Source organism: Limulus polyphemus, unplaced genomic scaffold (genome assembly GCF_000517525.1).
Source record: "Limulus polyphemus unplaced genomic scaffold, Limulus_polyphemus-2.1.2 Scaffold2253, whole genome shotgun sequence".
NCBI classification, from domain to species: domain Eukaryota; kingdom Metazoa; phylum Arthropoda; class Merostomata; order Xiphosura; family Limulidae; genus Limulus; species Limulus polyphemus.
In genome coordinates, this window is record NW_013667863.1 from 13,829 (window position 1) to 36,332 (window position 22,504).

The 22,504-nt window shown below is 35.1% G+C and overlaps 1 protein-coding gene across 2 annotated transcripts in view; it reads left to right on the forward strand.

The window, feature by feature from the left end:
* Nucleotides 1–1,875: 1,875 nt before the first annotated feature.
* The window catches only part of LOC111087519 (homeobox protein slou-like), a 33,574-nt gene continuing 12,945 nt past the window's right edge, over nucleotides 1,876–22,504 (forward strand). The window contains exons 1-2 of one of the 2 annotated variants that reach the window (XM_022394418.1): nucleotides 1,876–1,949; nucleotides 18,094–18,212. The gene's annotated coding sequence lies outside the window, so the exon portion shown is untranslated. The remainder of the gene's footprint in view (nucleotides 1,950–18,093; nucleotides 18,213–22,504) is intronic. The other variant, XM_022394419.1, reaches the window with a different exon arrangement.

A 22,504-nucleotide genomic window follows, 5' to 3' on the forward strand; every position in this document is an offset into this window, starting at 1 on the left:
TTCGCTACTAGCACCCTTAACCATCTCTCTGCTTCTATCGGTTATATCCTGCACCCGTTCGCTACTAGCACCCTTAACCATCTCTCTGCTTCTATCGGTTATATCCTGCACCCGTTGCTACTAGCACCCTTAACCATCTTTTTGCTTCTATCGGTTATATCCCGCACCCGTTGCTACTAGCACCCTTAACGATCTCTCTGCTTCTATCACTTATATCCTGCACCCCTGTTCCTGGATAACATAAGCGTATCAGTTGCTCCTAATTACTCCCCATACTACTCCATCTACATTCCTAGCTAGAGAGTCACCTACAACTCTAACTTCTCAATCCTTTACACCATCATCCCTTGTGGTCAGATTTTAATATAAAGAAATCGTAAAAAAAAATCAGTGTGTTTAGTCGTCATGAAAAATCCAAATACTGTGATGTAAATTGATTAGGTCCAATCACATGAAAACAAATTTAACCATAAACTCTACAAAAAAAACACGAAAGAAGGAAACACTTTTACTACCATTTTTATGTTCTTATGCTGTTATTGTTTAAACAATAAAAAAGAGTGATTGTGATATTTTTCAAACAAACAAAATGACGAGGATGTTACAGGTTAAAAAGAATGATGATAATCATTTTATTTTAATTTATTTATTTATTAGAAATGAGAAGCGAGTACAAAGTCACGCTTTTCTGTAGCATGTTAACATATCAAATGTTCATCAATCATTGCTAAAACTGAACATTTTTAGCCTAACGTACTCTTTACAATTAATGGTGCAATATACGTTGTTATGTGTCCTATTCAACTGACAAACAGAGCTGGTTATCACTTGATGAATACAGCTGTTTAACAAATGACAAACAGAGCTGGTTATCACTTGATGAACACAGCTGTTTAACAACTGACAAACAGAGCTGGTTATCACTTGATGAATACAGCTGTTTAACAACTGACAAACAGAGCTGGTTATCACTTGATGAATACAGCTGTTTAACAAATGACAAACAGAGCTGGTTATCACTTGATGAACACAGCTGTTTAGCAAATGACAAACAGAGCTGGTTATCACTTGATGAACACAGCTGTTTAGCAAATGACATACAGAGCTAGTTATCGCTTGATAAACACAGCTGTTTAACAACTGACAAACAGAGCTGGTTATCACTTGATGAACACAGCTGTTTAGCAAATGACAAACAGAACGAGTTATGACTTGACAAACACAGCTAGTTCAGAACTGACAAAAAGTCAGTTATCGCCTGATAAACACAGCTGTTTAACAACTGACAAACAGAGCTAGTTATCGCTTGATAAACACATCTAGTTGACAAAAGACAAGTACAGTAAACTAAATAAATATAACAGTCGTAGATGTACGAAATTGTCGGTAGTTTTTTCAGAGATTCAGAGTTGCCTTAGCTTTTAAATCCACTTAATTCTAAAAAGCGATAAGATAAGTTAACGCTGGAATCATAAATAGAAAGACACATGGGGGGATAATGTAAGCCCTAATCGTGTCATGTTGTAATACAATACTCACAATATAAACAAGCAAGAGAAACCTTTTGCGGTTGCTATAACAACGATGTCAATATCTGAACTTGTTATTTTCAGCTCGTTGTTGAGTTTTTAAACTCTCTGCTTAGTTTGCAGTTTTGAACATCATTAATATTAACAGCGTATTTATTTACCAGTATATACGATAACAATCTCGAAAGGATAACGACAACAAAACGTCTTTGTGTTTAAACAGACATCGAACTATTTTTGTTTTTTTGACCTTATTTGCGCGTCGTCATATAGTTCCCATAGCAACACAGACATGCCCGTACAAGAAGAATTGACAGGAGTATTTCACGTTCACAGGTATAAGGTTGTGAGTCGTATCAGTGGTCAGCCTGTAACCAAGGGAGATAACGATTGGTGGACTGTCCCCTCAAGAAACACCAGGTAATTGATAAAAAATGTAAGCTAAGAAAAATGATATTTAGAACTTGAACAGTAATGTTCCTTGCGAGATTACTTGTCCTTCATCGAGCGTTTATCACGGATCATTTTAGGGCAAAGATTCAAGGTCTTTTAATTCAGGTTGCTAAAAGAAACGAGAAAAGTCCATAATAAATGTACATGCAATTTGTATCGCAATCGTCGGTCAAAACAGTAGCCATTGTTTAAAAAATATATACAGAGAAATTTTCTAAACTGTTTGAAATAAATAAAAACCCTATAACCCGAGCGCTTTCGAAAGGTGGACCTTTCTTCTTCAGGGGCAAACTGTTTGAAATGGTTTTGTTACACAGAAAATTATTGTATTAACACTCTTCGTGACATGAATGAATTTCTTCCCACACTTCCAGTGGCTCATTCTAGAAGCTATGATATCATGACAACAGAAAGGGTTAGCTAATACGAAAGAATGTGTTTAAAAACATTTTACCTTTAAATGTCAATAAAAGATAAATGGAAACATTACAGATCTTGAGTTATTATTGTAGTGGTTTACTCCCTATCGTAATCCAATAGAAAAACTGTCAACGTTATTCGAGCCCTAACCACCTACCATAAATTCAAAGGGCGAGCATGTTTGGTGGGCAGCCGTGGAGGTGTTGCAATGTGACGGTCAATCCCATTATTCGTTGGTAAAAGAGTAGCCCAAGAGTTGGCGGTGGTGACTAGCTGCCTTGCCTCTAGTATTTCAATGCTAATCTAGGGACGGCTAGCGCAGATAGCCCTCGTTTAGTTTTGCGCGAAATTCAAAACATACCAAACCACCCCTATGTGTGTGTTTGTCAGCAAGATTTCTCGAAAATGGTAGAATGGATTTGGACGAAAGCTGGTGTACGTTTGGACTATGAACCAACTTAGATGTGGTTAGTTTTCGGAGGGTCAAGATAATAGCAAGGTCACAAAACCCCCAACATCCCTATCTGTTAACATGAGGGCCGATTTTTCACACTATTTTTGCTCAAAACCCAGTCAAAAATGACCAGATTGTGAAGAAACTTGGTGGACATATGTAGAATATTATTTCTCAATCTCTTGCCAAAAATGGTTCGTGTCCATTGATAACGACGGACATACGGAAACATTTCCATATTTTTTAAGAGCCGGATATAATCAACGCTACGTGGTGGGGGTATGCGCTCTAGTTAGTTTGTTGTTGGTTTTGTCTCTAGGGAGGGGGAGGGGTGTTTAAACGGATTTTAATCCTCTTCTGGAACTATAAAATCTTTAGGTAACTAGTATATTGTTTATATATATACACACTAGTAAACACTAGATTATACAGTGGCGAATCGACGTCATACAAGATACTAATTAAATATTCATATTTTGTAGTATGTTAACCATCTCTTTACGTCTTTACTTTATGTTGATACAAACGCCAGTCACGTTATGTTATGATATGTAAAGTATCTCCGATGACAGGTTAACCGCTCTTCATCAGGATAGCAGTCTAGAACCAGTGTTGTACTTGGAACTAACATATGACAGGTTAACCCCTCTTCATCAGGATAGCAGTCTGGAACCAATGTTGTACTTGGAACTAAGATATGACAGGTTAAACACTCATCATCAGGATAATAGTCTAGAACCAGTGTTGTACTTGGAACTAACATATGACAGGTTAACCGCTCTTCATCAGGATAATAGTCTAGAACTAGTGTTGTACTTGGAACTAACATATGACAGGTTAACCACTCTTCACCAGGATAATACTCTAAAACCAGTGTCGTGCTTGGAACTAATTCATGACTGGTTAACTGTTCTTCATCAGGATAATATTCTAGAACCAGTGCTGTGCTTGGAACCAATTTCTCCATTACTGATCGTGCTCAGTTTGACACTGTAATTCCTATGACAACCAAGACAAGACACTGTAATTTTAATTTTTAGCTTCTTTATGAAAATCAGCTATTACAAGTAACGTGCGACCCACAGCTATTAGTATTGTCATTCATCACTTTGATCAGAATCTGTAGAGAAGATTGAGAGTAGTAGTTAGTGAAGCAAGAGTCTAGTAGAACACATCCACTGAAAATATGTGATAGTTTTACCACAGTCCGAGTTACAGAAGTTGGAAAATCGCTAAACTATCACTCCTGTTAATGACACAAAGTGTGTCCTGCAGCAGGTTGTTTTGTCCGTACGACACACGTCTTGATTTATACAGAACATGTAACATTAATGCTACTAATTCATTATCCTCAATTTCTCAGCAGACGAGCTGTTTAGAATACTGAAACCACCTTATATGTACTATAAACGCCACCATTATAGTAGGCCTCGTTGTTTCAATTCACTCTTTTCCAGTATTTTCTGATTAGGAGTGGCATTCCCATAAACCAGACTAAGTCAGTGACAACAGGACAATCGAGTGATAGAATGGGCCTCACATTCATTTTCAGTGTGTTACTACTCGTTGCTTCCTGAAGGAGACTACACACAATTCATTTAACACATAATCTAACATTTCAAAAATGAACTGCTAAGCCTAACACAACAGACTTTCATTGTTATTCAACAATAGTTCAGTGATTTACCAGTGAAATTTATTTCATTTACTATAATATCAGGATTATTAAGTAGTAGATGTGTTTTAGATCTATAATTTATTCACATCAACTTGTTTATAAACGTTTCTTATCCTCCTGCAGAACCATTTCTTCGTTTTTCTAATTAACTTGATTGTTTTTTTTTTACATGTTTACTCCGTTCGTATGTTAATCATACGTAGTGTATACGTTTATGTTTTAATTGGGTTTTGAAATTTTAGAATTCAATTAGTCAACACAGTTGTTACCTTTCCCTTTAATATATTTCGAGAAACTAAAACTTTCAACGTGAACGGCACTTTATGCGCACGAGGGCAAATAGTAGGTCAACGACTTCTAGAGTTCAGGTGTAGCCGTCCTTAATTTTAAACAACTCACCAAAAGGAAGAGAGACAGACAGTAGTACCCCCTGCCACTAAGATATTATTCAGCTATTTCAGCTAAAAGTGCGTCTCGAACTCTGAACCCTTCGGTACACAGCCTGAATAAGTCAGCCATTAGGCAAAGCTCGGCTTTTATTTATATAGTTCCTTGTTTGTCATTGTCTTTCCACAAGTCTCCTCATTATTTAATTACATAATCGTTAGCGTAACGTCTTAAAAGTGGACTTCACCAAATTCCGGAGTTGTGGAGTTGGCAGTTCTTGTAATATCATATTAGCTATTTCTGATAGTTTTTACCATATTTAACGAAATTGACAATCTATATAAATCTACACTATTACTAAACCTTACCTCATCAGGAGACCCCCTCACACGTGATACCACTGTCAAATGAACAAGTAGAAACCTATTTTTTTGAAGAGTTACATTCGAAACCTAACACCATCAGAAGAAACACCTCACACATAGTCTGTGTAGAGATAGACTATTTTAACTGTAGCTTGAGACTAAGGATGTATATAGTGATAAGTAGATTTGGTAGCGTTTTGTTCACAAATACTTAGTGTTCTATAGTCTGTTGCATGAGGAAATACAATAAAGGAAAAGACCAATAATCAAATATTGGACTGAAGAGGACAAGTGACAGTGTCAAATCTTGTATCTTTTTTATTTGTTCTTGTTCCGCAATAGTGGATCAAAACGTCATTTTACATGGAGTCATATACATAATACCACCCCACCCCCCTCAAGCGCCAGTGCTTCCTCGTGACAAGTACCAATCTTGCCTCACGTGCAACATAGCTGATTTTCATATAAAAATTATAAACAACAGTCCAACAAAGATGGATAGTGTGTGTATGTAAGAGTGGATACTCTGGAAAGATTGTTAAGAGATAATCTCGACGATCTTGGTACAAGCTTGTTGTCATGACATTTACAGTGTCTTGTCTTGGTTGTCATGGGAAGTACAGTGTCAGACTTAGCACGATCCGTAATGGAGAAATTAGTTCCAAGCACTGCACATATGTCCACCAAGTTTCATCACAATCCGATCATTTTTGACTGGGTTATAGAGCAAAAATAGTGTGAAAAATCAGACCCTATGTTAATAGATAGGGATTCATTTTGGATTTTCGTGACCTTACTGTGACTTTGATCCTCCAAAAACTAATCATTTCTAAGTTTTGTGATAGTCCAAATGTACACCAACTTTCGTCCAAATCCATTCAGACCGTCAGAGTTCCCAGGTTGTCATACTTTGTGTATAATCACCTACTTGGAATAAAAAAAAAGAGCCGATAACATGAAATTGCAGTTCTAAACCGACTCTAAAAGATACTCAAAACATGTCATAACCTACTCTAACAGGCACTCAAAACCATATCATAACCTACTCTAACAGGTACTCAAAACATGTCATAACCTACTCTAACAGGCACTCAAAACATGTCATAACCTACTCTAACAGGTACTCAAAACCATATCATACCCTACACTAATAGATCTTTAAAAATCTAACCTTAAAACCTACACACAAAAACGTATCTCATCTTACCGAAACCTAACTACTATTCTCAATCTCTACAGATGCTGATCAGAGTGGTGAATGAAAAACTAATAATTCTAATTCAAAATCGGGATTTTAAAGGTCCATTTAATATTGTCTTGATGAAGCAGAAAGGAATTATCATTAGAGGACAGACCAGTTAAGATAATAAGTAAACAGTCTATCTTATCTTAAATAAAATATTGTTACATTCGTATATATATAGTTACAACACACAGCAGCAATGCACGTGAATTACAAAATATTCAGAACATTTTTCACAGTTAAAGGTCGTTTACCTATAATAAAATAGAACATCGATACCTGTGAAAGTTATGAGCCTTTTAGTAAGATAAGGTCATTTTGTTGTTTCTAATATTGTTGATAAGGTTACCACATTGTTTATAATGTTGTTAGTAAGGTCACGTTGTTGTTTATAATGCTGTTAGTAAGGCCACTGTGTTATTTATTACTAACAACATTATAAACAATGATGTGACAATACCAACAACATTATAAACAACAAAGTGACCTTACTAACAGCATTATAAACAAAAAGTGGCCTTACTAACAGCATTATAAACAAAAAGTGGCCTTACTAACAGCATAATAAACAATGAGGTAACTCGCCAACAGCATTGGAAACAACAAAGTGGCCTTACTAACAACGTTATAAAGAATGAGGTGACCTTTCCAACAACATTAGAGTCGATCAATGTGAAGAAACGAACGCTTAAAGCCACATGAGATAAGTCTATACACGCTAGTAGTCTGAATGTTTTGTTTACTGACATTATAAACAACAAAGTGACCCTACCAACAACATTATAAACAACAAAGAGGCCTTACTAATAACATTATAAACAACAATGTGGTCTTACTAACAGCATTATAAATAATGAGGTGACCATATCAACAGCATTATAAATAATGAGGTGACCATATCAACACCACTATAAACAACAAAGTGACCTTGCTAATAGCATTATAAACAACAATGTGTCCAACCTACAGCTATAACCATTCAGACAACTTATCATATAACACGAAACGTGCCCATCAACCTACTTATTAACCTCATTTTCGTTAAATGTAGTCCTACGTCAAACCAGAAAACACATTTAACTTTGAAAACTATGACAAATTATATGTCATACAGATGTCTTTGAGCATATTGTTTGAAGATAAACAACGCCATCTTTCGTCAAACCAAAGATGCGCATCACGACCAATCACTATCAACTTACCTTCCACACATATTTAACTCTTTACAAACGGAGCCCGCTAAGTCTAAAGAGAAATGAAAGTAGCTTACACCAACGCTTTTTGTGAAAAGGTGTATGGAGATAAAATACGTCTCCAAATGACCGGGTGAGATTGTATACTTACAAGATAGTCAAGGCAAGATAGTGAACTTATTAAAGATATAATATGTTTGTTTATCTCAAATATCTGCCACATTTAATGGAAAACGTAGAATTCATTATACACCATAAAGCTACTGCTTAATTGAATAAACTAAAAATCAAGATATTCAAATATGTAAATTGCTTCACATATTACTAGCAGTTGAGTTGGTATGGAATTTATACAATGGACAAAAGGAGCATACGATGTAAGGGACCAGCACTAATAACACTAAAAGTATATTTCATTATGTTAAACTGTACTTGTTCAAGAACCTTATCGACGTTAATAATGGTTGGGGCTTGAATGGATAATAAAGAAAAACTTTAATATAAGTTTAACATAACAGCAAATGTACAACGTTTCGATCTGGTGATGTCATCATCAGCTTATCGACGTTTCTTAACATATTTTAGTACAGTTTTTATGCAACATACTGATTGTAGATCCACGACATTTTTAACATGTAAAAATATATATATATATAATCGATATTGTAGTTAATCCCACTAATAGATGCTAGGATTCCGTGTATATATTTTTAATTGTTTGTTTGTAATTAATCACAAAGCTACACAATAGGCTATTTGTGCTCTGCCCACCACGGGAATCGAAGCCCGATTTCTAGTGTTGTAAATATTTTTAATGGTGTAATTTATTTGCTAGTTAGAGGGACTGTAGGTTCTTTGATGACATAATGTGATGTTAGCCCTAGAAATATGTAGGACAAAGGTATTGTTACGTATCTGCTTGTTTGTTTGTTTCCGGTTGAAATTCTTTCTGATGATTTTCAGCGATGCAAGTCCTTTCTTGATTAAACCAGTTTATTCTTCCTCGATACAAACTTTTACTACACAGTAGTTCCACAATCAGTACGTTTATCGTCACTTTAACTTAACAACTTTTATAATACACGCTATAAATCACAGTGATTCACAATCTCGATAACTTCGCTCTCGACGAGTGCAAAACACACACTTTACGGCTCTCTAGCTCGAAACTAACAGAATCATAAATTACACGGAACTCAAAGTAACTACTGCTCTCTCTTCATTCATCCACATCCCCGTTGGCTTTCTCTGCCAGGCTTATATATTAACACACTCGGACTTCCCTGATCATTCGAGAAACTCATCACGCACGTCACGTGACTTCCGCTGTCGTAACAGTATATTATAAAAACAAAGATCCGTGAAACGTCAAATTAGTTGAGATAAAAAAGAAAGTCAGTTTAGTAAAATATAATAAAATATAAAATAGAGTGGTTTCGAGATAAAGTGTGGATCAGTGTGTTAGATATTGTAGTTATATTTTTCAAATAAGTGGGGTTATTTCATATTAGTCCTAGAATTGCTGGAGAGGTGTACCATACATTACTGTTATAAGTTTGTAGAAGCGTTAAGGAAGAAATAAACTGATTTGTTCTCGTTAAGTGGACTAGGCATTGAATTATTTTCACTAGATAATTTAAAAGAACCCGCCAGTTAAAACTACGCTACTACAATATTTTATATGGAAGATGAGTGATTTAATTCAAAATATTTTTGGCGATTTCTTTATGATCGGCGTTGTAACACTTTTTGTAGTGGTAGAAACGGCATAAAAATCTATTATGATAATACTCAATTTTTGTCAGTCCCGAAAATACGTGCGCACTTCATTTCAAAGGATGTAAACAAAAGGCCAATTTAAATATACTTTAGTAGGCATTTTATACAACGACATATTAAAAACTTATGAAAGTTTAAAAAAAATCTAACGTTAGGTCGTAGAATAACATTATAAATTTATTTATAGTATTAAGTACGGTAAAGTTTAACCCTAAATAAACTAAAGCAAAAAACGTACACAAGTTACAGTGTTAATTTATCTCTTAATCGAACATAGACCGTACTTAATAAAGGCTTAACTAATATTAGGCCTAAGACAAGTGGATTTAGATTTAGGTGTCTGCGATTATAATTCTTTTGTATTATTTTAGAAATTCTGTATTTAGAGAAGTGCTGTTGCAATAAAAATACTAATTTGACTGAAAATGTTTTGCGGGTCTCTGCTAGTATATCTGTAACTTCAGAGATACTTTGTTATTAACAAAGGATGTTTAAACAGTCAGTCCTAAGTAGTTTCGAACATCAAAGCACGGTATTTTTCCGTTATACCCCCGCAACTGTTACTGTTAAGCCTAAAGTTTCAGGACCAATTATATTATTTTTTTTATCACTAGTTTGTCATCACAGTAACGTAATAAGGTTTATCTTTAATTATGTAGAACTTAGAAAGATAACTTTATTAGAAGTGATAATAACTAGTCTTTAATTAATGTATACGTAATGTTAATAATACAATGTATTTAGCCTGATTTATATTATAAGTTACCTAGAATTATAGGCTGAATTTAAACTAATGGATCTAAGTTAAAGTAAACAAATTAATCTTTAAAACACGAAGATACAATAAACTAACTTTTATATTGTATTTATTTAATAACACAATATATTTAAACTGTTTTATGATTTACTTTAGTGTGAAGACAAACTAGTGATAAAAAAAAACAACACTAATATAATTGGTTCTTAAACGTTAGGCTTAACAATAACATTTGCGGGGGTATAACGGAAAAGTACCCAAAACACAACTAAGTGAGTGTTTATTTCTCGAAATATATAGGCCCAAGGGGGTGGGTGCTTTTGACAAGCTGCCTTCCCACTAGTCTATCAATTTAAACCTAGAAACGCTTTGCGCAGGTAGCTGTTTTGTAGCATTGCGCGAAATCCTAAAACAAATACAAAAATCAAGTTATGTTGGTGTGGAATGCACGAAAGTAAAGAAAGATGGAGGATTTACTCCGTTTGAATTGGCTAGGGGTAAAATGTAGCCAGTCGCAAGAAATGGCGAACATTGAATAATTAATAGTTTATTTGCTAGGCTGTTATCACTATTAGAAATATAAGAGGGTATTAAACAGGATATATCTCTCGATTTTGAAACAATATAACTCCTATCTTTACAAATTCCCAATATCCCAGAAGTTGACAGACACTGTCCCAATTTTATGATTGGTTCCTGGCGTACAGATGAGGCAACGTCTTATGTCAACAGTAAAACTGTACGACTACAATTGCCAGTACTCACAACGGGTTTCAGGAACCCAAGACCAGAGAGCAAATAGAGTGATGATCTGATGTAGACAGGATCTTATGTTCCTGGCCTATTCTTCATCATTGACAGAACACTGACTGGAGAAAGCTATCTTGCCATTTAGCATTAACATGGTGGCCTCGTGTGGATTTGGATAATATATTAGTAGACATATGTGGCTTCATCAGAAAAATGCACCACTCCACAACGTCCCGGATGTCAGACAACGCCTAAATATTACTTTTCCTGACAGACTGATAAGACACTGTGCGTCGGTAACAAGCCATTATGTTCTGGATATCAAAGAGTGCCTGGATGTCGTTTTTCCTAACAGACTGATAGGACACTGTGTGTCAGTGGTGTGGTTTGCACATTCTCTGGATCTTAACATTATTAGCTTTGGGGGGGGGGATTCATGAAACACATTTAAAATGCTATAGAGTATGAACCGCAACCCGAGAGAAAGAATTAAATTGTGTCATGATGTGAAGAGTGTACGTTTTGAACAGCTGCAAAGGGGTATACGACTTTTGTTTGATCCATTTGCTAAATTACAAATGCCAGAAGTTTTAGAAAATAGAATTTATATATATATATATATGCAGAAACATATAATGGTGAATGCATAACAGACATTTAAAGAAGAACAGTTGAATAAATAAATTCGTGAAAGTATCCAATGGTAACTGTCCAGAGAGATGATAAAGATGTGAAAAACTCGAAGTAATGTACACAAGTTACTTGGAAACACACTTCACGACTTAACATGAGAAGAAGTCTGCCGAACAGACGCGATTCCCTTAGAGAAAGCAATGAATGTTTATGATATTGGACACCATAGTTAGATGAAGTAGCTTTATAAAAAAATCGAGTAACGGAACCTTGATTCCTGCAATAAGTGGAAGAATATATGTAAATAAAACCAAGGTTAATCGGTTTGTAGCCTTACATTCGGAGTTAGTGGGTTCGGATACCTACGCCCTTATCAACGAATGATGGGTAAGAATTAGTTCCGTACAAACCAGTCAACAAGTAAGTTTTGGTTTGATAGAAGACCCCAAAAGCACCAATGAGGTCAAAAGAATCGCGTGCAGAAGTGAACAATCCGAATTACTTGACGAGTTGTAATTATACTAACTAAGCCATGATTTTGGTTCTGGAGGAAGACCTCTGCTCGATGCAGAATCCTCGCTGTACCTCCGAATCCAGAATGGCTATACTACATAGCTGGGAAAATATTCGCCACAGAAAATCCCAGTAAGTAATTATTGTCTTATCTATTTAGTCTAACAACGTAGCTAGTAAATGGGGTGTTATGTCTGAGAACAGAATCTATATACTACTAAAACTCTGAGATTGTTTGTTTGCTTGTCTGTAATTAAATACAGCAAAAACGGCGCCATATGTGTAATGAAATGAGAATAGAAATAGAATAAAACAAGTTTCGTTAAAATTGGGCCACGGGTTACCGAATTAGCACCGTTTTTCGGGTCACTTTTATGAAAATTTCTAGCATGAGTAATTTTACATCACACTACCGTTCGCGCTCTTTACGCAACTTCTTCATTCAAATCTATTTCCCTGTCAGTGTTCCCATCTTCATTAAAAGGCGTAAGATGACAAAAACAAAATCTTGAAGAATTTCTCAATAGTGTGCTTTGGTTATGGTAGGTAATTCGAAGAAAAAATAAAGTGTTACTGTTTCTTATTTGCATAAGGTTTAAGAGGAAAGACCACAACATAATTCATCACAATAGACGGCATTAGACATTTTCCTGTTCTGCCAGGTGGTTAGGGCAGACTCGCAACCTGAATCCCCGTCCCACCAAACTTGCTTGCCCTTTCAGCCGTGGGGGCATTATAATGTGACGGTCAACCCACTATTCGTTGGTAAAATAGTAGCCCAAGAGTTGGCGATGGGTGGTGATGACTAGTCAAAATTATCCCATCATTTACTATAATGTCAAATCCACAGTTTTTAGTGTTTTAAGTAATTTTAAACATAAAAACATCTTCGTATAGTACTTCATAACATGTCAAGAGATATATAAGCATTAAAAGCTGAGGCGGAGTTGATAAACGGAAGTAAAAAGTCAAGAAACTATTGAGGGCATAATGAGGCAAAACGTTATACAGAGGTTGAGTATGTTATATTAAAACGATTTTGGAGTCTCACTGCATCGTTACAGTCCATACCACCACATCCATTCATATTCTATTTGATGATCATACATCTTGACCTCAGCCCCACACCACAGTTTCCATTTTAAAAGGCTCCGTCGTAAAGCTGTTATATCTAAAGCCTGCTTCTCTTACCTGCTGCTTTCCATAAGTTATCTAGTGTATGAGAAAGAAGATTTCTCAGTCAGCAGTTCGACTGTTGCACAACTATGCTGTAGCAGCAGCTTGTGTACACGTGAGATGTGCTACTTTTCCAGGCGGAGATCCTTCTTGATCATTGTGTGTCGTTTCCTGGAGTACATGGACGGCTTTTATTACTTTGTTTATCACGGTTGGGATAGGACTTGTTGCAAGTCTATTGATGAAGGGCCCTGGCACCCAAAGTTCATCCATATTTCTTTGTTTTCCAATGCCATTAAGTAAAAGGGATATCCTTGTCTATGAAATTCAAAATCTCTGATCTGAACACATCTTTATGATCTGAGTGTATGAATATTTTGCATCGGAAGGGGGTGTTACATATACTACCAAAAAGCAATATACTTTAGGTGGTATTACATTACCTACTTAATGCCAAGCAATGTTAAGATGTAGTTCTGACACATGTAATTATACCACGACTTTATATTGGTTGTTTTGTCACATGTTGTCTTAAAAATCAGTGTTTTTTTCGGAATTTTCGCTTTTAATAATTTAATGAGTATACTAATATACCGTATATCATCTGCACACTAATTTCTCTTATGGGAATAATAACAGGTGCAAAATAGTTCTATTTATGTTAAAGTATTGTAAGAGCAGCTGATATTATACACGAAATTATAAAAACAAACTTACCACTAACGGACGATTTGTTTGAGACCAAAGCCACATTGAGATATCTGCTGTGTCCACCGCGGGGAATCGAACCTCGGATTTTAGTGCTGTCCCACCGGGGAACACTAACGGGCGAAACGTGTTCCTTTTCCTTCAGAGTAATTAAATCTCACGAACATAGTGACTCAGAAAAGTGAGGTCGTTAATGTAAAGTAAGTGGAAGAACCATTTCTAGTGTTTAACCGAAAAACACTGATTTATTTTGTTATTATTATTACTCTGCATGGGAGCGTTTTATCGAGGTTTATCGGTTAAAACCAAAAATGAAAAGTCATAACTCTAAGTCGCTGATGGGGGGGGGGGTTCTGTCCATGTGGGTGTTTTATCGGGTTAGGAGGAGAAGAATTATTGATAAGATTTCCTAAACAGTTCTTGATTTAACATTTCTCAGTTATTAGTAATTTCGATACACAGGTATTTCTACTAGTTATTTATTTGAATATGAAATATACATGACTATTTACTCATTTTGAAAGAAAGAGAAATATTCCTTTTTTAAAATTTTATTTCTGTGTTCCTCTTGTGGATCAATATGATTTATAAATATTTTTTCTATATGAACAATAAATGGTATTCTAATAGTGGATTGAAATGAGTCTACGTAAATTACAATACAGCTAAATTGGTTTGGTAAAATGATTTTATTGTTATTTCTATGAATTGGGAGTGCTAAATATTACTGCTGCTTATTAATAGGAGCATATGACAAAATTTTGTTTGTATTATTTGTATCAAGCAAATTGTTTTAATACTATGTACAAAGTTCAGGGCACACCGCTTATAAATAACCCTACCATACATATACACACAAATACATATACATACAAACACACACACACATATGTATGTATATGTATTTGTGTGTGTGTATATATACATATATATATCTTACATATAACAACATTGGCACAGTGGTAAGCCTGCGGAGTCATAACGCTAAAACCCGGGTTTAGATACCCGTGGCACAGCATAAATAGCCCATTGTGTAGCTTTGCGCTTAACTATAAACAAACTATTTAATTAAGTCTGTGTTTTTCATGTTCTTAGTCGAGATGTCGTTATTTGGAAATTATTTTATGTTGATTGAAATATTTTACTTATATCAGGGTTAAACAGCTCGAGCATTTTGAGGCTGTGGGTGCACTATAAGAGTGACATTCAACTCCCACTACTTGGCAGACAAGCTAGATATATTATTTCTATTCTCTCAGTTCAAAATTAGAACGATGATAGACAGTTCACTCTTTTGTGTAGTGTGAACATTCTAAAACAAACTAAATGACATTTACACATTAATTATTAATAAAAATTTCTGTGTGAAAGTAAAGAAAAGTGTATAATAGCATATCAACCACGCTATATCTGCTATATCCAGTGCCGGACAGGTTATTCGTGCAATACCAGGGATCTTCAGTCCAGCTGGGATGCTAGAAATATGGCAGTGGTTGAGACGCTAATTATATTATCAATCTATATAACAACTCAAAAGGCAACATTTTCTAAACATTATTTTTTCAAAGGTCAATGTAGGCTTAGCATTACTATACATACTGTACGGTAATGCTAAGCCTATATTGACCTTTGAAAATTGTATAAAGCTTTCGAATATTTTTTGATGACTCTGTAAATGTACAGGGTGGTTATAAATAAACTTAAAAATAGTATGTTAGAAACTGTTATGGATTTTTAAAATAAATCCAGGTATGAAATAGCCTATTTTAAAATGAATTGGATAAGATGAATGATTAAATATTTCTTGGATGTATAACTGGAGCATTTTTGGTCATTTGTTTTGTGTCGGTCACCAAAAAAAAAGAAGTCGAAAATATTTGATGAAGACCGTTTTTAGAATGATGAACTGTCAGAAGCTTATGTAGTTGTCATAACACGGATTATGCTGTTTTAGTCCCAATTAAGAACTAACTAGAAATCTTATTACGAAGCAATTACCAGACCAGACATTGTACCACAATACCATACACTGTTTACTGCAGTATCATGCACTATATACCACAATAGTATGTACTATTTTTTTATAACTTTTTATTGGATCTTATAGGACCCCCCCCCCCCCCCCACTTTTCAGGGCATTGTACAAGGTGTCCACTACGCTGGAGTAATGAAGCCCTAAACGAACCATCATCTGTTCAGGACGATATTCATTGGTCATCGCAATATTATACGGATTTTTATTCAGTCTGGTGTTGGTAAAAGAAAATAACTAAAAACAATGCTAGTTTGCGAGAAAATATATTTAGGCATGATGCAATGTAATACGGTTATGAAACATTCTATACCACTGATACAAGCAGAGGGGGTTTATGAGGTACCCATATCGCACGCAGGGGTTTCTAAGTGACAAGAATGGACACAGGGGAGTTTCTGAGGTGCCCAACATGCACGGAGGGGGTTCCTAGTCCCCAGAGTGTACGCAGGGGGTTTCTAAGTGCCCAGAACGCACGCAAGGGGGGGGCGAGTCCTGGGGCGCCTAGAAACCCTGTTGATAGGGCTCAAAGTGTTTCTTCTTATCAACGAAAATATTTTGATCCACAAAATGCTTTAGATCGGTAATATTATTTGATGTAAAATATCAATATCATGTTACTTATTTAGAAATGGATCCCCCTTTGGATCCCCATTTAGATCTGTCATGATTTGGAAACCTCATATAAGTTTCTTCGTGTGTCCCTATGTACCATGTCAAAACTTTCCTGGTGGGTCAACGGTAAATTGTGGACTTATAATGCTAAAATCCAGGGTTCGATACCTGTGATGGAAAGAGCGCAGAGAGCTCATCGTGTAGTGTTACGCTAAATCAACAATAAGGCACAGCACAGATAGCCCATTGTGTAACTTTGTGCTTAAACAAACAAAACTCTCAACGTTTAAAATCCACGATGGAAGAGCGTCCCGAACCGAAATGTTGTGAACCCTAAAATATATACTTATTATTTACCATCTTTGTGGTATCAGTTTTTCCCTTTTTTGTGTTCTCTTGAAATTTGGTTCCTCTAGGTCAATTAGTTTTTTAGGTATAATATTTTCATTCATCGGTCCTTCTTTATATAATTCCTGTATTTCAAAGAAATCCTGAACCAATGAAATGTTGTCTGGCTTGGCCAGGTGGTTAGGGCACTCGACCCGCAATCTGTGGGTCGCGGATTCGAATCCCCGTCACACCAAACATGCTCGGCCTTTCAGCTACCAGTTTTTTGGTTGCTGGTACTGCTATTCTTAACACTAAAGCATATAATTTGAAGAGAAATTTATTTATTGGATTTTTTTGGACATACTCAAATATGTAGGGGACGTTATAATGTTTCGGTCAATCCCACTATTCGTTGGTAAAAGAGTAGCCCAAGAGTTGGCTGTGGGTGATGATGACTAGCTGCCTTCCCTCTAGTCTTACACTGCTAAATTAGGGACGGTTAGCGCAGATAGCTCTCGTGTAGCTTTGCGCGAAATTCAAAACAAACAAACCAATGAAATGTAGGCATCCAACTGTACAGCTGGGACCAAAGTAGTACTACGATAATCATGAATATGTTCGAGGTGTTCGTGTGAAACTAAAATGTAAGTTATAGTTCAACTGCAGAATGAAATCTAGATGCTGCACGTGCGTCACGTGGTTGGTTGAATTTCTTATGTTAATCGGTCTCGTCAGTGACTGTTCGTGCGAGAGAAACAACATAGTCAAGAAACTCGAGCCAACACCTCCGTATAAGCGATCGAATCGAACCCTTGCAGGCCCAATTGTATCATTTTAGCTGCGGACGAGAAAGACAAGCTTACCAGTCGAGTTGAGTACCAAACTAGTGAATACCATATATCTTTTAGAACGACAATAAGATAACGAACCACTACCAGTTGCCACTTATATTATTGTTTGGCGGACTATAACGCTAAAATTAATGGTTAAATCCTTGCGGTGGGCACAGCGTAGATAACCCATTGTGCAGTTTTGCTCTTTAAAAATGTTATTTCGTCCTTGCATTTTGTTTCCTTAGATCCAGGATTTTGTCCACGACGACCTTAGAGGGGGCGAAAAGAGGAGGGAAAAGCAGCATTTGTGTTCTGTAGTGTTCGTATACCTTACATACGGGAAGTTATCACTCAACTGTTACAGGTAATATTGTTTCAATGTAGAGTCTAAGTGAATCTCTTGCAAATTTTCCTAACCATGTTAGTTTAATATTCACATATTAAAATGTTATCTTAAAACTCACTAAATAATTTGTTTTAATTCCAGCAGATGTTTTCAGGGATAACACTAAGTTGTTGTGAATGTATTCAGAATAACCCGGTCTGCTCAGAGAACTGTCAAGACGTTTTATCTGATTGGGGATTTATCCATTACTGTTATTGTTAAACATCACTCATTCACATAACACTCGAAACTTATTCCAATTATTGTTCAACATTACTCTGTAATATAACACTCGAAACTTATTCCAGTTATTGTTCAACATTACTCTGTCACATAACACTCGAAACTTATTCCAGTTATTGTTCAACATTACTCACTCACATAACACTCGAAACTTATTCCTGATATTGTTCAACATTACTTTGTCACATAACACTCGAAAATTATTCATGTTATTGTTCAACATTACTTTGTCACATAACACTCTAAACGTATTCCAGTTATTGTTCAAAATTACTCTGTCACATAACACTCGAAACTTATTCCTGTTATTGTTCAACATTACTCTGTCACATAACACTCGAAACTTATTCCTGTTATTGTTCAACATTACTTTGTCACATAACACTCTAAACTTATTCCAGTTATTGTTCAACATTACTCTGTCACATAACACTCGAAACGTAGTTTTCAACCCTAATTTGAAAAGGAATCTTATATCTTACATACTTGTTAAGGATCTTCATCAGTTTACGTAATAAACATGGAATGATAAATTTCCACCAATGAAAGACTGCCACGTCCAAATTTACATTTCTAAGTAGTCTAATTTTTCAGGCATATACGAATAACCTGAAGATGGGTGAAATATCTTATTAAAGCAATGAAGCCTTGAATTCGAGGTACAATAAAATATTCGGGAAGTGAAGGGTTTTACAGTATTATATTTTTCTCTCTATAAATGTGTCTAACCAAGATGTTGAGAAATTAAAATCACGTTGTTGTTTTATTATGAACATGAAAAAAAGATCGTTCTCATCTTTCTGAAATGTCTTGGTTATATAAGAAAATTAACAGAGCTGAATACATTAGGTTATAAAAGGAGGACAGGGGTGGACAAATAGTTAGCATGCCGGGACTGTGGATCTGAAGATTCAATGTTCGCTTCTCATTCCCGGTAAAAAGTGTTCCGCATTTTAAGTCACCTTGGTGCGCTATAACAATGAGGTGAGAGTTCACTATTTGGTCAGATTAGCGTTGTAAGTTTGTAGGCTTACCGCTGTCCCACCGGAGAACACACTCTTTGATCAGACTAGAGTAACACAAGGGTTAGCGGTGGGTACTGTTGACTAGCTAGCTGTCTTCCCTGTAGCCCATTAGCAATGCGAAATTATTCTTTGTTTTGAATTGGGTGGAAATCCTGACACGAACAAAGAAATGAGAAAAACAGAACCGCAGTAGAAGTTACTCAGTCTTGATTAGTTAATTAATAGTTTATCAAGTGAGGTACCATAAAACCTTCAATAATTGACAGCCTTAGCAAGTAAAGTAACCGAGAAAATAGTATTTGCGGAAAGTAAGCCTAAAGTCAAGGACTGAAAACTTTTATCGGCGTCCTTCTCCTTTGTGGTCAGTCTTTGGAAAAAAAATATTAAAGAAATAAGAAATAAATGACAATAAATATGACTAGAACTATTTTCGTTCTATCACTCCAAAAAAAAACAACAACAAAAAAAAAGACCGTTATTGGTACTCTCTGGCAATTGACATAAAAAAAGATGCTTCTAACGCTAAAATTCGGGGTTCGACCCCAGCGTTTGGCCACAGTACACATAATAAATTGTGTTATTGTGTAGCTTTGCGCTTAATAATAAGCAAACAAATAAAAATTGTAAAGGTCAAATATAAGAATTAAAAGTGTAAAAAAAAATAAAATAATAACTAATGTCTAAAGTTTCTAAATTATAAAGGCGTAATTATAATAATAATAAGTTTTATTCTCTTAAAAAAACGTTTTAAAGTACATGCTATTTTTCATAGCAACCAGTAAACATGCAAAACATGTATGCTGCGCGTTTCTTTTCGCGCATACGTATGCACGCAATTCAGTGATTTTCATTTTATTGGCTAAGTGATTTTTATATATATAACTATACATGTGACATTTGCCAACAAATATTTTCCCACTTAAGAGAAAAAAAAAATTGGTTAAGAAAATAGAAATATTTCTCAAAGCTAAAATTGGTAAAGCTTTTTTCACCTGCCTTCTAATTTGTGGTATACAGTGTTTAAAATACGTCATACGTACGTCGTTGCGTCTTATATGAAGAATGATACGCAGCTTTAAAACAAGCAATGGGCCGAGCGTGGCCCAGCCGTTAGTGTGGCGGATTGAGAATCTGTGAGTCTAATATACGCATGCGTTAACGGTAAAATAAAATTATAAATCGCTCTCCGCTTATTGGAACCGTGGTATTATTTTGAGCACTGTTTACCACAGATCAAAAGACAGACAGGAAAAGCTTTACTTAATTTACCTTAAAAAGACAGCTGATGTTGTTTACTAACGCAGATAACTCTTGAGTTGCTTTGCGTTAATATCCTAAAACAAAACAAGAAGCACACTTAATCTTGAAAAAAGCTTCACGCTAAATTTCAGGAAGTACATACATCAAATAGCTTTAAAAGGACGATTCAAATTATATCATGTTATGGGGGGGGGGCTTATTTAGATAGTTATTTATGTAAAATTCGAAATCGGTTAATTCTACTTTGTATGTATCGATTTTTCATATCTAATGTTGTCTACAAGCTTTCTCTATTAGTTTATGTTGCTATAGAAACCTATAAGTACAACTAAAACACATCCCACAGTATTAAAATTAAACAACAATTTGCAAGTTAAAATAACTTGATAGAACGATAGAATATCTACTGTTTAATCGTGTTATATACATGTATGCACGTGTTATGTTTGTGTTCGCGTGTTATATTCGTGTTTATACGTGCTCTTTTTTGTGTTTAATCGTGTTATATACATGTATGCACGTGTTATGTTTGTGTTCGCGTGTTATATTCGTGTTTATACGTGCTCTTTTTTGTGTTTAAACATGTTATACACGTTTTTATATATGCTATTTTTGTGTTTAAGCGTGTTATACATGTGTTTATACATGTTATCTTTGCGTTTAAGTGATATATACGTGCTATTTTTGTGTTCATACCTGTTATCTTTATGTTTAAGCGTGTTATATACGTGTTTATAAGTGTTATTTTTGCGTTTAAGCGTGTTATCCACGTCTGTAAAGGAATAATTATTATTTTTTCCTGAAAGGCATTTGTAGAAACAAATACAGCACATGTAAACACGAATATAACACGATTAAACAGAAAAATAACGCGCGTAAACACGTATATGTTTAAAAACAAAAATAACATGTAAACACGAATATAACACGATTAAACAGAAAAATAACGCGCGTAAACACGTATATGTTTAAAAACAAAAATAACATGTAAACACGAATATAACACGATTAAACAGAAAAATAACGCGCGTAAACACGTATATGTTTAAAAACAAAAATAACATGTATAACCACGAATAGAACACGCTTAAACAGAGATAACACATATATAACACGTATAAATGATAAAGTCAGTAAAGTTGAGCATTTATGACTTTTGTCGCTGGTACATTGCGAAAATGAGTTTGGTGACTACCGCAGCTGATTGTATTAATAAGATATATCTTAACGTATTAAAGCATTTGTACATTGAAAGGACCAAATGTTTATCGTCTAGGAGATGTTTAAAAATACTAAGCCTACTTTACTAGTTCCCCTACCGGGGCTCAGCTGTAAGGTTTGAGGCTCATAACGTTAAAATCTAGACTTCGATTCCTGGAGGTGGACACAATGTAGACACACTTTTATGTAGCCTCGCTTTACTTTCAAATTTAGAATGAATTTTTTTTTTCTCATTAACTCAGTAGAAATGTTTCTTCCTTCTGAATTGAAAACCGTGATTAAAGTAATGTTACTTCCTTCTGAATTTAAAACCGTGATTAAAGTAATGTTACTTCCTTCTGAATTGAAAACTGTGATTAAAGTAATGTTACTTCCTTCTGAATTTAAAACCGTGATTAAAGTAATGTTACTTCCTTCTGAATTAGAAACCGTATAATTAAAGTAATTACGTTACTTACTTCTAGTAAGTTACGAAACCGTTAGAAATTTAAAGTAATTACGTTTACTTTCCCTTACTAGTAA